Below are 17,075 nucleotides of genomic sequence, written 5' to 3'. Positions count from 1 at the left end.
CGGGAACTATGCAAAAATGAGGGGGTTAGTTAAACAAACAAAAGTTAAAAGGTACAGTGACTAAAGTGAAATCCCTGCAAGCTGCATGGGTGCTTTTTAAAGACACCAGAATAGAGGCCCAACTTTAATGTATACTCCAAATTAAAAAACACAGTAAAAGAACTAAAAAAGAGCCACCGGGGCTTACCCACCATGTAAAAGAAGCAGTGAGAGATAAAAAGACTTCCTTTAAAAAGTGGAAGTCAAATCCTAGTGAGGCAAATAGAAAGGAGCATAAACACTGCCAAATTAAGTGCAAGAGTGTAATAAGAAAAGCCAAAGAGGAGTTTGAAGAAGGGCTAGCCAAAAACTCCAAAGGTAATAACAAAATGTTTTTCAAGTGCATCACAAGCAGGAAGCCTGGTAAACAACCAGTGGGGCCCCTTGATGATCGAGATACAAAAGGAGCGCTTAAAGACGATAAAGTCATTGCGGAGAAACTAAATGGATTCTTTGCTTCAGTCTTCACGGCTGAGGATGTTAGGGACATTCCCACACCTGAGCCGGCTTTTGTAGGTGACAAATAGGCAGCAGGTTTAAAACAAATACAAGGAAGTTCTTCTTCACGCAGCGCACAGTCAACTTGTGGAACTCCTTGCCTGAGGAGGTTCTTCTTCAAGTGATTGCTCCTATGCATTCCAGTTAGGTGTGCGCGCTGCGGGTGCACGGCTCTTCGGAAGATTTTTACCCTAGCAACTCCGGCGGGCCGGCTGGGCGCCCCCTGGAGTGGCGCCGCTATAGCGCAGGATATATACCCCAGCCGGCCCGTCCGCTCCTCAGTTCCTTCTTTCCGCCCATGACGGCTGTTGGAACAGTGGAGTGCAGCTTAGCTGACCTCCACTTCCCTAGCTACTCGTAGTTTTCTCTCGTTCTGTTTATAGTTGTAGTTAACTCTGTTTGTTTGTAGAATAGTATAGTGTATTTATTTTACAGGGGTTCGGGGTTTATCCCCTTCCCCTCACCCGGTGCCGGGTCCGATGCCCGGTCCACAGGGTTTTCTAATGCTCGGCCGGCCACAAGCCGCTGCCGACAAGAGATCTTCACCTAAGTGCCTCGAGGGATCTTACCTCACAGATAAGTGCCGCATTTGTGAGGCCTTTAATCCGTGAACAAAGGGGAGCGGGGCTTTCGTTTTACACAGCTCCTAAGGGAGGCAGCTCTTGCTCCTCTGCTCTCGGCGCGGAGCGCTAGTTAGTTTTCAAGGCGCGCTCCCTCAGCACCGGATTGCCAGTACCGCCAAGGCCTCCTGGCACGACCATCGCTGGCTCCGACGTACCCTCGGCATGGATCCCTCTCCTGGAGGATGAAGAGGCACAATATCCTTGCTGCGTCCGAGCCACCGCCTCTGCAGCCGAGCGCTATACTCGATCGGATCGTCTGGCACCGGTGTCTGCTGTGGCACCGACAATACCCGCACCATTTACTCCGGCCAGGCAAGAGCCGTCGAGTCCGGTGCTGGAAAGCTCCCCGGTACGGACCGTGGTCGAGCTCGCTCTGAAGCTGCGTCCGAGCCGCCTGCTCCGCAGCCGAGCGCTATGCTCCGTCGGATCCCCCGGCACCGATGTCTGCCACGGCACCGACAATATCCGCACCATTAACTCCGGCCAGGCAAGAGCCGTCGAGTCTGGTGCTGGAAAGCTCCCCGGTACGGACCGTGGTCGAGCTCGCTCTGAAGCTGCGTCCGAGCCGCATGCTCCGCAGCCGAGCGCTATGCTCCGTCGGATCGCCCGGCACCGATGTCTGCCGCGGCACCGTCAATATCCGCACCATTAACTCCGGCCAGGCAAGAGCCGTCGAGTCCGGTGCCGGAAAGCTCCCCGGTACGGACCGTGGTCGAGCTCGCTCTGAAGCTGCGTCTGAGCTGCCTGCTCCGCAGCCGAGCGCTATGCTCCATCGGATCGCCCAGCACCGATGTCTGCCGCGGCACCGACAATGCCCGCACCATTAACTCCGGCCAGGCAAAAGCCGTCGAGTCCGGTGCTGGATCACTCCCCGGTACGGACCGTGGTCGAGCTCGCTATGCAGCTGCATCCGTGGTGCGAGCTATGGTCGAGCTCACTGTTCCCTCCACGCCGGAGACAGTGTCCACGGCGAGGGAGCTGATTGCAACGACAGCATCTGCGCTGCCTCAACCCCCGGCACCGCCGGTGCGGGTTACATAGTCGATGGGCAAGCCTGCCTTGATCAGACCACCCTACGTCGGCACCGCAGAGCGGCACCGTTCAGGGTCGCGGTCCCGCAGATGTTCTCGGTCCCGTCACCGATCTAGGTCTCGACGCCGCTCACAGTCTCGGCACTGTTCTCCATGTTGGTACCAGTAGTACTCGCGGCACCGGTCAGCATCCCGTTTGCCGTCCGGGACACCCGTAGCCACTCCTGATCATCGAGCCTCGCACCCTCGGTTGACCGCCCGGCACAGCTTCGGCGGCAGGTCCCGTTCTCGGTACTGGTCTGTCTACCGGTATCAATCCCCGGTGCCGCATCGAGCGACGTCAGTTACAGACGGAGACTCTACCAAGAGCTTTCAGCTCCTCCAGGGCCATCCAGCCACGCATCAGTGTCGTCCCGTGCGGACACTTCATATGCGTAGCACTCTGTTTTCCGATGTGCCCTCCAGAGTCTTCCAGGAGCCCTATCAGTGGTCATTCTGGACGCCTTGGGTGTACTACCACGCCAGAGGCGTACCGGTGACCCCATCTCGCTCCGTTCCCTCGGAGCTCTGGGTGCCAGAGGTGACAATTAGTCGTCCCCGTCCGACCGGTACAGAGCAACCCCCGGTTCGGCACCAGGCTCCCAGATCCCACCGGATCAGGAGGTCGTCCAGGAGCTCGAACCCACACAGGACCCGCTTGTCCCTGGCCTTTCTTCTTCCTCCTCCCCAGATGAGGCGGGGGCAGGAACATACCCCTCCGGCCCTCCTCTAATCGAAATGCGACCAGCCCCTAAATCCAAAGAGGCTGGGCGTGTGGTCTTACTGGGCCGTAAGATGTACCCGGAGGGGGCCCTGCAACTTCGTGTAGCGAACCAGCAAGCCCTGCTTATCCGCTACTGTGGGTGGCGGTGGGCAAATTTACAGAGTCGGTTCTTCGGCACTCCCGTCAAGAGTTCGATGCCCTCCTGCAGCAAAGGACGGAGCTCTAGAGATCTTCCCTCCAGGCCTCGTTGGACGCAGCTGACTCTGCTGCCATGACTCTGGCCTCGGGTGTTGCCACGCGGCGCGTTTCATGGCTCCAGTTGTCGAGCCTTCCCTCGCAGCTGCGGCACACTATACAGGACTTGCGCTTCAATGGCACAGGCCTGTTCTCTGAAAACACTGGCCCTAGGCTGCAGAACCTAAAGGGCAGCAAGGTCACTTTGCTCTCTCTCTCTCGGCATGCACACGCCGGTGATTCAGCGCCGACGTTTCCGTCCCCAACCTCCGCTCTTACCCTGCGCCTTGACAAAGTCAGGACTTGGCCAGCGGGCGTGGCTTACACGGTCGTGGCCATCAATCCGCACCCCAAAGGAGCCGAAATTAGGGTCCTTCTGACCACCAATGGGGCAAAAGCCTGCCCATCCTCGCCCCTCCCAAGGACCCCTCTCACGAGCGATTCCTCTGGCAAGAGGTGCGGACGCTCCTCCTCATCGGAGCTATACAGGAGGTACCTAAGGGCGAAACCTAATCCCCTAGGCGAAGGGAGGTCTCAGACCTATCCTAGGCCTGCGGGAACTCAACAAGTCACGATGCAGATGAGTTCCGCATGGTACCCAGGGCGACCGTCATCCCATCCTGGGATCCCGGAGACTGGTACGCCGTCCTCGATATGAAGGGCGCGTGTTTTCACGTCGCCATTTCTCTTCCACACAGAAGGTACCCTCGGTTTGGGGCCTACCATCGTTATTCCCAGTATACGGCCCTCCCGGTTGGCCTCTATACAGCCCAGGGGTATTCAAAGTGCATGGCTGTAGTCGCCGCCTTTCTTCGCCACCGTTGGATACACGTTCTCCGTATCTAGACGAGTGGCTCATTCGAAGAACCACCGGGCCCAAGTTACCAGTCATGTGGGCATCGACGCGAACCTATTCCTGTGTCTAGGCCTGATGATCAATAGTAAAATCCACTCTGATTCCCACACAGAGAAGGGAATTCATTGGGGCCGTCCTGGACTCCAGACTCGTCAGAACCTGCTTACCTCAGCCTTGGTTTCAGGCGAGGGTAACAATTGTACAAGGTCTATGGACCTTCCCGCCAACTTGGGCTCGCACTTGCCTAGGTTTCCTGAGTCACATGGCTGTCTGCACGTTTGCAACCAAACATGCCAGGCTTCGCCTCTGTTCACTTCAATCGTGCCTCACCTGGGTGTGCCACCCGGGCAGAGATGGCATACTCGTGGTCGTCTCGTTCCCCCCGAGCAGCCTAGGCTCCCTCGACCGGGAGTCAGCGTCCTCCCTGGTGTATCCAGGGATGCTGTTTCATTCACCCCTCGGGGTCCCTCATGACAGACAGCCCATCTCTCGGCTGGGTGCGCACCTGGCGTAGTTTCGCACTCACGGCCTTCGGTCAGCGCAAGAGCTGGCCTTACACATCAATGTCCGAGAGCTGAGAGCAGTCTGCCTTGTGTACCAGGCGATTCAGCTGGCGGATCGTCTCAGCAGATCCTTCCTGTCTCACAAATGGTACTTTCCACCCGTCTTTATCTATTCCATTTTCCAGAAGTGGGTCTTTCCCCGCATAGCCCTCCTCGCTCTCGCGAGAACGGAAAGAGAGAAATTCTCCTCGTTCCAAGGCCTCTCCCCAGGCTCGGTCTTGGAGGATTTTCCTGAGGCCGTGGATCAGCCATCTGCCGTACGCTTTCCACTGTCCCCGCTGGTTCACAAGGTCCTGCTAAAACTCCGCAGGGACAGAGCGCCCCTGATCGTGATCGCTCCAGTGTAGCCTGGGCAGCACTAGCACACCATGTTGCTACACCTGTCGGTAGCAACCCTCTTGGCAGAGACCCCATGACGCGGGATCACGGCAACCTTCACCACCCGGTCTTGTAATCCCTGCACCTCACAGCAGGACTCCTGCGTGGCTAAACCGATCCGAGTTACGTTGTTCTGCCTCGGTTCTACAGGATTCTCCAGGGTGGTAGAAAATCTTCCACTCGGTTAAAGTATCTGGCCGAGTGGAAGCATTTCTCCTGCTGCTCCGAAACGCGCAATGTTTCTCCCGCCGAGGTCCCGCTCCATTCCATCTGGTTCCTCAGGGCTTGGAGCGTTTATACCACCCCAGGGGGTATACCCCCCCCCCCAGTGGGGCCCCGCCATAAACCTGGCTCTTCAATCTGGTTCTAACCAGTTTTATGACTGCCCTATTCGAGCCAATGTCAACATGCTCATTGATATACCTGTCCTGCAAGACAGTTTTCCTGTAGCCTTTCCTGCGGCCAGACGAGTCTCCGAGCTTCAGACTCTCACAATAGGCCCAAGGGATACTGTGTTCCTCAAGGACAAGGGCAGTTATTACCACGTCCTACCTGCCTCCCTAAGGAGGTGTCGGCCTTTTATATCTACCAGGATATCTTCCTTCCGGTCCTCTTTCCGAAGCCACTCTCTTTGCAAGGAGAGCAACGGTTGCCCTCCTTCGACATCCGTAGGGCGTCCGCAATCTATATCTAGCGGACAGAGCCCTCTCGTAACGCCCCCAAAACCTTCATCGTACCGGCATACCGGACGAAGGGCATACCTGTCTCCTCCTAGAGGATTTCATCTTCAATGACGTTGTGCATCCGCACCTCCTCTGTTTGGCCCATGTTCCATAGAGCCACCTTGCTGCACATTCCGCCAGGGCTCACGCTTCTCAGCTGCCTTCCTGGCTCGCATACCCTTTCGGGGGATGTGTTGTACACCTACCTGGTCCTCGGTCCACACCTTTGCCTCATTGGTCCAGGAGTCCAGAGCTGATGCAGCCTTTGGCTAGCGGTTGCGTTCTGCAACATCTAACTCCGACCCCACCGCCTACGTAAGGCTTGGGAATCACCTAACTGGAATGCATAGGAGCAATCACTCGAAGAAGAAAAGACGGTTACTCACCGTAGTAACTGTTGTTCTTCGAGATGTGTTGCTCCTATCCATTCCAGACCCGCCCTCCTTCCCCACTGTCGGAGTAGCCGGCAAGAAGGAACTGAGGAGCGGACGGGCCGGCTGGGGTATATATCCTGCGCTATAGCGGCGCCACTCCAGGGGGCGCCCAGCCGGCCCGCCGGAGTTGCTAGGGTAAAAATCTTCTGAAGAGCCGTGCACGCGCAGCGCGCACACCTAACTGGAATGGATAGAAGCAACACATCTCGAAGAACAACAGTTACTACGGTGAGTAACCGTCTTTTGTGAAGGCTGGGACTATAACAGCGTTTAAAAGGGAACTGGATAAATTCATGGAGGTTAAGTCCATAAATGACTATTTGCCAGGATGGGTAAGGAATGGTGTGTCCCTAGTCTCTGTTTGTCAGAGGATGGAGATGGATGGCAGGAGAGAGATCACTTGATCATTGCCTGTTAGGTTCACTCCCTCTGGGGCACTTTGCATTGGCCATTGTCGGTAGACAGGATACTGGGCTAGATGGACCTTTGGTCTGACCCGGTACGGCCGTTCTTTTTTGGAACAGGGAGATGGAATAGGAGCTTGCTCCATCCACTCCACGCATCGACCTGGTATTGTAGTACCTCCAGGAACGGTGCGCCTCCCCTCAGGGAGACTATAGTGGTGAAAAAATAGAATCTGTTGAATTTGTTCCACTAATACTGACTTGGACTCTACATATATTCTTTGGGTTGCATACCCGAGATCACTTATTCACCGACGCTTTAACAAGTCTAGGTCAGTTAATCTGGGTCTAGGCCAGTTATGTACTCTATGTATCTTGTGAACCTTGTAACCGATACTTGTAATCTCTCGTAACTCAAGCCTGACCCCAGATGTCTAGTACCTTCCTTCTTAACTTGTGTAAACTTGATTCCAATGCCCCTCTGCCATGTACGTTGGCCAAACCGGACAGTCTCTACACAAAAGAAGAAAAGAACACAAATCAGATAAAGAAATGTAACATTCAAAAAACAGTAGCAGAGCACTTCAATCTTCCTAGACACTCAAACAGACTTAAAAGTGGCCATTTTTCAACCAAAAAACCTTCACAAACAGACTTCAACGAGAAACTGCAGAACTGGAATTAATTTGCAAACTTGACACCATCACATTAGGCCTGAATAAAGACTGTAAATTCTAAACCATTATACTTAACGTCTCGTTTTTAGGATGTGGCTTGGGATAGGCCACTTAATGGGGGTGTTGCTTGCAGAGTGAAGATTAAGCTCATTCACAGGAGCTCCGTGATGAGCGTACATTATCTAGTGTTTGTGACAGGCTTTACCACTGTGAAGTGCTCCTCATTACTCTGCTATTAAACTCGGTTTCTGTGGGGATGATTTACCCCTGTCAGGCACTCAGTGAGAGAGTTGCTTCTCCCCCCCCTTGCAGTTACTTATTTTGCCACCAAGTTTTGAAATCAGAACCAGCAGGTGGTGCCATAGCTCCACAGCCAACCCTAGAGAGAGGAAACTGAAGGCCTGCTCTGCAGACGGAGCAGAGCTGGCTGTTGGGACCCACAGGACGGGCAGTCGACGGGCTCGTCTGACTGGCATCATAGCTATAAGCATAGGACCTATTCCAGCGTAACTCCCCCATGGAGACTCTATTCTAAATAAAAGCAGCTTGGTTCCCCAAAGTTACTACTCCGCTTTGATGAAAAGCGTCACCCTTCCATCTCAGGTTTCCCATGTACCGCCCATGGATGGCATCCTCCAGGGTCCTCTCCAGCATAGTTCTTGCTCCCGGAGTGATGATGGCGCACTCGGTGTTCTTGACCCGTGGCAACAGGCAGGGCTGGCTCCCCTAGGCGGCAAAAAACAAAACAAAAACACAAAGCTGATCAGTGGCAGATGAATTGGTTCGCTTCAGTCTTCAGCAGCAATTCGGCTGCGGGTCCTTCCCTCCCTCTCCTCTTCGGTGGCAGCTCAAAGAGGAGGAGAGGGACTGAGGGACCCGCCGCCGAACCCGGACGTGCCGCCCCTTTCTACTGGCCGCCCCTTAGCTGGTGCCTGGAGGCGGCCCTGGCAGCAGGACTCCCAGCTGCTGACGTTCCAGAGTCATTGAAGGATTCTGTCCCCCATCCCCCTCAACTCCCTCAGAGCTACACCATCCAACAACTTACTGCATGGCTTGCCATGTTGTAGCAGGCTGCCACCCGCCCATAGGCCAGGTAATCAGACATAACTTAGATAATTTTTTTCACATCTTAGCTCATGCAATAAACTGGATAGCCCACATCCTGTTGCTGGACTTCTGCCTGCGTTCTCTTTTGACTCCCGCAGCTCTTTCCTTTCTTGTTGTTTTGTTTTTATCAGGGGGGTTTTATTGCCTTAAGTTTAAAGAATGTTACTGAAGTTTAGAGGGGGGAGTGGGAGGATAATCTCCCACAAAACTCTCCTGTTCCCTAGCTCCTCTGGTCACTTAGGAGCCTTGTTCTCCCTTGAAGAGCCCCACCCCTTGATAGGTGCTAAAGGGCTTGCCCAGTAAAGCCTCCTTCAGAAGCGCTCCACTTTCCTAGCAGGCCTCTAGGCTCACCACAGGGTCCCTCAAAGGAGCAGACCACACTATATACTTCAGTCAAGCTGCAAGCACATAACAGACACAAGCTACAGCCCATAGGTGCTGACTCCCTGGGTGCTCAGAAGCCAGAGCTTGAGTATGGAATGTGATGAGTTCTGTGCTGCTAACAACTTCTGCCCTTTGGGCAGGGAGTTTGTTTGTAAACAGAGGCAGGGTGATTAAGATAACTTAATAACAAGCCTTTTTGTTAAGGATCCCTAGATGATTGAAGCATTCCCACGCACTCCAGTAAAAGATAGGAAACAAAGAGTAGGAATAAATGGTTCATTTTCAGAATGGAGAGAAATAAATAGTGGTGTCCCTGAGGGGCTTGTACTGGGACCAGTCCTAGTCAACATATTCATAAGAGATCTGGAAAAAGGGGTAAACAGTGAGGTGGCAAAATTTGCAGATGATAACTATCTTGTGTAGTTTTGTAAGTCCCAGACAGACTGCAAAGAGCTACAAGAGGATCTCACAAAACTGGGTGACCTGGCAACAAAATGGCAGATGAAAGTCGATGTTAAATGCAAAGTAATGCACGTCGGAAAATATAATTCCCACGCTATACACACAAAATGAGGGTGCCTAAATTAGCTGTTACCTATCAAGAAAGATCTTGGAGTCATTTGCAGTACTCTGGAAGCACTATGTTTCCAGCATACTGCAAATGTATAAGAAGCCTTCTCACTATGCCTGTATCATCCTGAACTCATTCTTCAGCTGCAGAAGACTTCAAAATTATCTCCCGTCGTCAATGGGGCAGACGCAACTGAATAACCTTAACATGCCTCAAAACAATACCAAGGGACCTAGATGGAAAGAAGATTGCTGACAGTTTCATCCAGAAAGCTACAGTGACACAATGTCTAAACTGGGATGCTAGTGAAGCCAGCTTTTATGTAATTGCAATGATTTTATTCCAAACAATTTAATTCTTAAAACAGCAAAAACAACAATGATAGACACATTCAGTAACTAGAACATGGAAGAAGTGTGCGGTATAAATGCTGACAATTACCTCCCCCAAAAGCTGGCAGAGTGCCCCCTTCACTCCCCCTCCCCAAACATACACACACCCCTACCTCTTCAAAAGCACCCACCCGCAAAAACAAAAGTCAGCACCTCTGCTACAGGCAACAAACTCACCTCAAGAGTCAGGTAGTCGCTCCTCCTTCACCTGGAGAGCTCCCTCACAAAACTCTCCTGTTTGCTAGCTCCTCTGGTTGCTTAAGAGGGGGCTTTTTAAAGCCTTGTTCTCCATGATTAGCCCCAACCCCAGCCCCAACCCCAAGCCCTTTACGCAGGTCCTAAAGGGCTTGGGGATGAAAGCCTCATCCACATGCTCAGCCAGCACAGGGTCCCTCAAACCAACAGAGCTCACTATATACTTCAGTCAAGGAGTAAGCACACCACAGACACACGCAGCACCCATGGGCTAAGTTTCCTGGAAGCTGCATGGCCACGGAGCAGCCTATTTAGGGCCACACAGGCACTCAGGGAACCCAGACCACAGCCTGGACCTGCGGGGGCCGGGCGCGTATCCTGCAGCCTCAGCCCCAGAGCTGCTGTGATGGGGACAGGCACCTCCAGCGCCCCCAGCCCAGGTACTGCAGCAGGGAGAGAGCTGGGGGAGTCCTTTCTCCCTGCCGTAGCCCCAGAGCCCACTCCTGCACCCCAAACCCCTCATCCCCAGCCCCACCCCAGAGCCTACACCAGCACCTGAACTCCATCCCAGAGCCTGCTGCACCCCAGAACCTCCCCCACACAAACTCCCTCCCAGAGCCTGAATCCCTCACCCCCTCCTGCACCCCACCCCCAGCCCAGAGCCTACGGCACCCCAGACTCCCTCCCCACCCAAACTCCCTCCCAGAGCCCAACCTTGCACCCCTCCTGCACTCCAATCCCCTGCCACAGCCCAGGGCCTGCACCCCAGCCCACCTCCCCCCACCCAAACTCCCTCCCTGAGCCTTGGGCAGCCTCTGGGCCTTCTGGGCACCACCAAAATTTCTACAAACCTGCCGCCCCACATAGTGTGGCCTCTTTGTTTGAGGGACCATGTGCTGAGCCTAGAGGCCATCTAGGAAAGTTGAGAGCCACAGGGAAGGGGCCCAGTGGCACCATGTGACCAAGCAGGGCCAGCAAATAGCAAACCCTGGAAAAAATCAGGGGGACACATTGCCTCTGGCTTCCACCCAGCGGGGACGAGGGTTTCCAGGGGGGTCTCCGTTGCTTACCCCAACCCTACCAGTGCCGGACTGGCTGGAGGCGACGGGGGAGCGGGCGGAGTCAGCACTGGTGTGGGGGAGCCCAGGGCTGGGGCGGCCGGGGGGACAGGTGGGGGAGGGCACTGGTGGGGGGGGGGTGAGAGCCCAGGCCCTGTCTGTTTGAGGGACTCTATGCTGAGCCTAGTGACCTGCTCCACAACTTGAGCGCTTCTTAAGGAGACTTTGATCTCTTTAGCACCCATCAACTTTTAACCAGGTCGTGGGGCTATGCAGGGAGAGCGAGGCTTTAAAAAGCCCACTCCTAAGAAACCAGAGGAGCTAGATAAATCATTTAAGGCTCTGATTAAAAGAAACAATACAAAAAAATCAACCTTGTTAGAGAAATTGGTTTCTCTATTTTTCGTAACCACAATGCTCTCCAAGGGGAAGTGCACTGTTCCTGGAGGTACTGCAATACCAAGTCAATGCGTGGAGTGGCTGAAGCAAGCTCCTGTTCCAAAAATCCATTTAATATATAGTCCTCAGATAGAGGACGTATCAGATATTAAACTGATAATGCATTTAAAATTTTGATTAAAGCTAATGTTTAAATTCAAATTTACACAAGTTAAGAGGGAAGGTACTGTACATCTAGGGTCAGGATGGCAGTAGGTCCTCCCTTACGCGCTGTGGCTCTGGGGCAGTCGGAGCATCTGTGGGGGTCAGAGCTAGAACCTGCAGGGTGTCGGTAGGGTTGACCATCGCAGTCGTGAGGGGTCCCTCGCATGTGGGATCCCTCAGAAGGTTGTAACCCGGCCCTGGCAGGGGTGGCCAAACTTACTGACCCTCCGAGCCGCATACAACAATCTTCAGACATTCGAGAGCCAGGACGCGCCTCTGGGGCTCAGGGCTTCAGTCCCATGGGAGGTGCCTGCCTGGGCTCGGGTCTTCAGCGGTGTGGGGAGGGGGTGAGACCCCCCTGGAAACCCTCCTCCCCGCTGGGCAGAAGCCAGAGGCAATGTGTCCCCCTGATTTTTTCCAGGGTTTGCTATTTGCTGTCCCTGCTTGGTCACATGGTTCCACTGGGCCCCTTATCTGTGGCTCTCAACATTCCTAGATGGCCGCTAGGCTCAGCACATGGTCTCTCAAACAGAGGCCACACTATGTGGGGCGGCAGGTTTGTAGAAAATGTCAGCTTTTCTTGCAACATTTTCTAGGCAATCTCCCCTAAGCATTCTGTGCATCAAAAGTGGCAGGCACCAGTCTCCTCCAGCAGAAGCCCCTAGCCCCACTCCCCTGCCGCAGGGCAGAAGCCCTGAGCTCCCCCGCAGTCTGGTAGGTGGAGAATGGGGCGGCGGGGGGGAAATGGGGAGCTCCAGGAGCCGCAGTGTAACTGTAAAAGAGCGGCATGCGGTTTGGCCACCCGGGATAGCGCTTGCACACATTTTCTTTCCTCTGTTTCGCTGCAAGAGTTAACAGTGACGGAGTACGTCACAGGAAGTGGGTGGGTTTATGTAATTTAGAAGAATGCAACAGCAGCCAGGGAAAGCAGCGAGATGAACCCAAGTAACCAGACTGAAAGAATTCTCGGGTTTTTGGGGGTTTTTTTTGAGCAGAATGGTGTGTTGAGTTCCTGCTTTGAATTATTACCTAGGAGTCATTTAGGGGGAGCGATTGTCACTGAAGAGTTTCCTAGTTGTCAAAGTCTCATTGACGGCATTTGGTCCCTGTCCGGGAGCTCCTCACGGTGACGTAGAAAGCTGCGGCAGAGGTAGGGCTGCCTCGTTTTGCAGCAATCTTTATCGCTTCTCGGCCTTTTGGCGCTGGGTATGGAGCGAGGATCGTCGAGAGCCAGGAGTCCTGGTACCGCGGATCGGGACGGAGGACAACACCATCGTCAGCCCTGGATCCAGAGGCATGCTGGAGAAGACCCTGAAGACCGCCGTCCACGCGCTCTACGTGGACACCCTGAAGAAAAAACCTGACCAGGGCAAGGCCTTCGAGGTGACCAGCAAGTGGGACTCCAGCAACCACTTCCTCCCCGCAGGCAGCTTCACCCGATTCGCCGACTGGCGGTTCATACACCGCGCCCGGCTGAACTGCGTCCCTCTCAACGGAGCCGTCCGCCACGGGAACCGGGACAAACGCTGCCGGAAGTGTGGCTACGCCATGGAGACCTTGCCACACGTCCTATGCAGCTGCAAGCCCCACGCCAGAGCCTGGCAGCTGCGCCACAACGCCGTCCAGGACCGCCTGGTGAAGGCCATCGCCCCGCACCTGGGAAAGATCACCGTCAATCGCGCCATCCCCGGCACCGACAGCCCGCTACGCCCGGACATCGTCGTCACGGACGAGGATCGGAAAAAGATCATCCTCGTTGACGTGACGATCCCGTTCGAGAACAGGACCCCGGCCTTCCGCGAGGCCCGATCCCGCAAGCTTGAGAAATACGCCCCCTTGGCGGACACCTTGCGGTCAAAGGGCTACGAGGTCTGCACCGAGGCCCTGATTGTGGGGGCCCTGGGCGCCTGGGACCCTTGCAACGAACGCGTGCTTCGGACCTGTGGGGTGGGCCGTCGCTACGCGCAGCTCATGAGACGCTTAATGGTCTCGGACACTATTCGCTGGTCCAGAGACATTTACACAGAGCACATCACCGGCCACCGCCAATACCAGGAGTGAGCGGGCGTGACTCTGTGCACGCGAAGGGGGGACGAGACTCGTGGACCCCCCCGTCGGACTCTATCCCCTAAGCCCCAAACCCACCAAACTGTACTCCACCATGTGAGGGTCGTCCCAACCCCATTACTCAGCCCGCTTACTCATGCCCATGACTATCTGTAACCTGTCTGTATGAGTGATGTACCCTCACCATTTACTTGCCTGTACCTTTAACTGACCCACCGTATACCCCGCATTGGGGACATGACAGACTATGTATATGTATGTGCTGCCTAACACCAAAACGTTAACATCCCCTCACAATCTGTATGTAACCCCCAATGACACAATAACTGACGCATCAAACACTTTGTATCGTTTATTTTAAATATTCTCTAATAAAATTTAAATCTGTTCTTATCAGTTTAATATCTGATATGTCCTTTATTTGAGGACTGTATATTAAATTGATTTTTGGAACAGGGAGTTGGAATAGGAGCTTGCTCCATCCACTCCACGCATCGACCTGGTATTGCAGTACCTCCAGGAACGGTGCACCTCCCCTCGGGGAGACTATTGCTGTGAAAAAATAGATTCTGTAAAAAGCCTGATTCCCCCAGGCATCAGTGGTGTGATGGCATTGTGGCGCAGCGCTTGTCTCTGACAGATTGCTCCCATTGAAGGCCACATTGCTGTGAGCGGATCTGTAACAGCACAGATGGCTTCACCCTGCTTACGCGCACAACCTGGTCCTGACTGCGGATGACTGTGGCATTTAATTTCAAAAGCGGGAACTATGCAAAAATGAGGGGGTTAGTTAAACAAACAAAAGTTAAAAGGTACAGTGACTAAAGTGAAATCCCTGCAAGCTGCATGGGTGCTTTTTAAAGACACCAGAATAGAGGCCCAACTTTAATGTATACTCCAAATTAAAAAACACAGTAAAAGAACTAAAAAAGAGCCACCGGGGCTTACCCACCATGTAAAAGAAGCAGTGAGAGATAAAAAGACTTCCTTTAAAAAGTGGAAGTCAAATCCTAGTGAGGCAAATAGAAAGGAGCATAAACACTGCCAAATTAAGTGCAAGAGTGTAATAAGAAAAGCCAAAGAGGAGTTTGAAGAAGGGCTAGCCAAAAACTCCAAAGGTAATAACAAAATGTTTTTCAAGTGCATCAGAAGCAGGAAGCCTGGTAAACAACCAGTGGGGCCCCTTGATGATCGAGATACAAAAGGAGCGCTTAAAGACGATAAAGTCATTGCGGAGAAACTAAATGGATTCTTTGCTTCAGTCTTCACGGCTGAGGATGTTAGGGACATTCCCACACCTGAGCCGGCTTTTGTAGGTGACAAATCTGAGGAACTGTCACAGATTGAAGTGTCACTAGAGAAGGTTTTGGAATTAATTGATAAACTCAACATTAACAAGTCACCGGGACCAGATGGCATTCACCCAAGAGTTCTGAAAGAACTCAGATGTGAAGTTGTGGAACTATTAACTAAAATTTGTAACCTGTCCTTTAAATCGGCTTCTGTACCCAAAGACTGGAAGTTAGCTAATGTAATGCCAATATTTAAAAAGGGCTCTAGAAGTGATCCCGGCAATTACAGACCGGTAAGTCTAACGTCGGTACTGGGCAACTTAGTTAAAACAATAGTTAAGAATAAAATTGTCAGACACGTAGAAAAACAAACATGGTTTCTGTAAAGGGAAATCGTGTCTTATTAATCTATTAGAGTTCTTTGAAAGGGTCAACAAACGTGTGGACAGGGGGGATCCAGTGGACGTAGTGTACTTAGATTTCCAGAAAGCCTTTGACAAGGTCCCTCACCAAAGGCTCTTACGTAAATTAAGCTGTCATGGGATAAAAGGGAAGGTCCTTTCATGGATTGAGAACTGGTTAAAAGACAGGGAACAAAGGGTAGGAATTAATGGTAAATTCTCAGAGTGGAGAGGGGTAACTAGTGGTGTTCCCCCCCCAAGGGTCAGTCCTCGGACCAATCCTATTCAACTTATTCATAAATGATCTGGAGAAAGGGGTAAACAGTGAGGTGGCAAAATTTGCAGATGATACTAAACTGCTCAAGATAGTTAAGACCAAAGCAGACTGTGAAGAACTTCAAAAAGATCTCACAAAACTAAGTGATTGGGCAACAAAATGGCAAATGAAATTTAATGTGGATAAATGTAAAGTAATGCACATTGGAATAAATAACCCTAACTATACATACAATATGATGGGGGGCTAATTTAGCTACAACGAGTCAGGAAAAAGATCTTGGAGTCATCGTGGATAGTTCTCTGAAGATGTCCACGCAGTGTGCAGAGGAAGTCAAAAAAGCAAACAGGATGTTAGGAATCATTAAAAAGGGAATAGAGAATAAGACTGAGAATATCTTATTGCCCTTATATAAATCCATGGTATGCCCACATCTCAAATACTGCGTACAGATGTGGTCTCCTCATCTCAAAAAAGATATACTGGCACTAGAAAAGGTTCAGAAAAGGGCAATTAAAATGATTAGGGGTTTGGAGAGAGTCCCATATGAGGAAAGATTAAAGAGGCTAGGACTCTTCAGCTTGGAAAAGAGGAGACTAAGGGGGGATATGATAGAGGTATATAAAATCATGAGTGATGTGGAGAAAGTAGATAAGGACAAGTTATTTACTTATTCCCATAATACAAGATCTAGGGGCCACCAAATGAAATTAATAGGCAGCAGGTTTAAAACAAATACAAGGAAGTTCTTCACGCAGCGCACAGTCAACTTGTGGAACTCCTTACCTGAGGAGGTGGTTCTTCAAGTGATTGCTCCTATGCATTCCAGTTAGGTGTGCGCGCCGCGCGTGCACGGCTCTTCGGAAGATTTTTACCATAGCAACTCCGGCGGGCCGGCTGGGCGCCCCCTGGAGTGGCGCCGCTATAGCGCAGGATATATACCCCAGCCGGCCCGTCCGCTCCTCAGTTCCTTCTTTCCGCCCATGACGGCTGTTGGAACAGTGGAGCGCAGCTTAGCTGACCTCCACTTCCCTAGCTACTCGTAGTTTTCTCTCGTTCTGTTTATAGTTGTAGTTAACTCTGTTTGTTTGTAGAATAGTATAGTGTATATATTTTACAGGGGTTCGGGGTTTATCCCCTTCCCCTCACCCGGTGCCGGGTCCGATGCCCGGTCCACAGGGTTTTCTAATGCTCGGCCAGCCACAAGCCGCTGCCGACAAGAGATCTTCTCCTAAGTGCCTCGAGGGATCTTACCTCACAGATAAGTGCCGCATTTGTGAGGCCTTTAATCCGTGAACAAAGGGGAGCGGGGCTTTCGTTTTACACAGCTCCTGAGGGAGGCAGCTCTTGCTCCTCCGCTCTCGGCGCGGAGCGCTAGTTAGTTTTCAAGGCGCGCTCCCTCGGCACCGGATTGCCAGTACCGCCAAGGCCTCCTGGCACGACCGTCGCTGGCTCCGACGTACCCTCGGCATGGATCCCTCTCCTGGAGGATGAAGAGGCACAATA

At 52.6% G+C, this 17,075-nt stretch overlaps 1 non-coding gene and 2 pseudogenes across 1 annotated transcript; 2 read left to right on the top strand and 1 right to left on the bottom strand.

Moving 5' to 3' along the window:
* Positions 1-6,649: 6,649 nt before the first annotated feature.
* On the top strand, positions 6,650-6,738 carry LOC123351299 (annotated as a pseudogene).
* A 4,617-nt stretch (positions 6,739-11,355) lies between these two features.
* On the bottom strand, positions 11,356-11,515 carry LOC123351293 (annotated as a pseudogene).
* A 2,435-nt stretch (positions 11,516-13,950) lies between these two features.
* Positions 13,951-14,135, top strand: LOC123351290. The gene has a single exon (XR_006573988.1). It is a non-coding gene; the product is annotated as a U2 spliceosomal RNA (small nuclear RNA).
* Positions 14,136-17,075: the final 2,940 nt, after the last annotated feature.

This window comes from Mauremys mutica, chromosome 16, assembly GCF_020497125.1.
Source record: "Mauremys mutica isolate MM-2020 ecotype Southern chromosome 16, ASM2049712v1, whole genome shotgun sequence".
Lineage (NCBI taxonomy): Eukaryota > Metazoa > Chordata > Testudines > Geoemydidae > Mauremys > Mauremys mutica.
The sequence above is the reverse complement of the archived record's forward strand: the minus strand, read 5'-3'. Positions and strand labels throughout refer to the sequence as shown.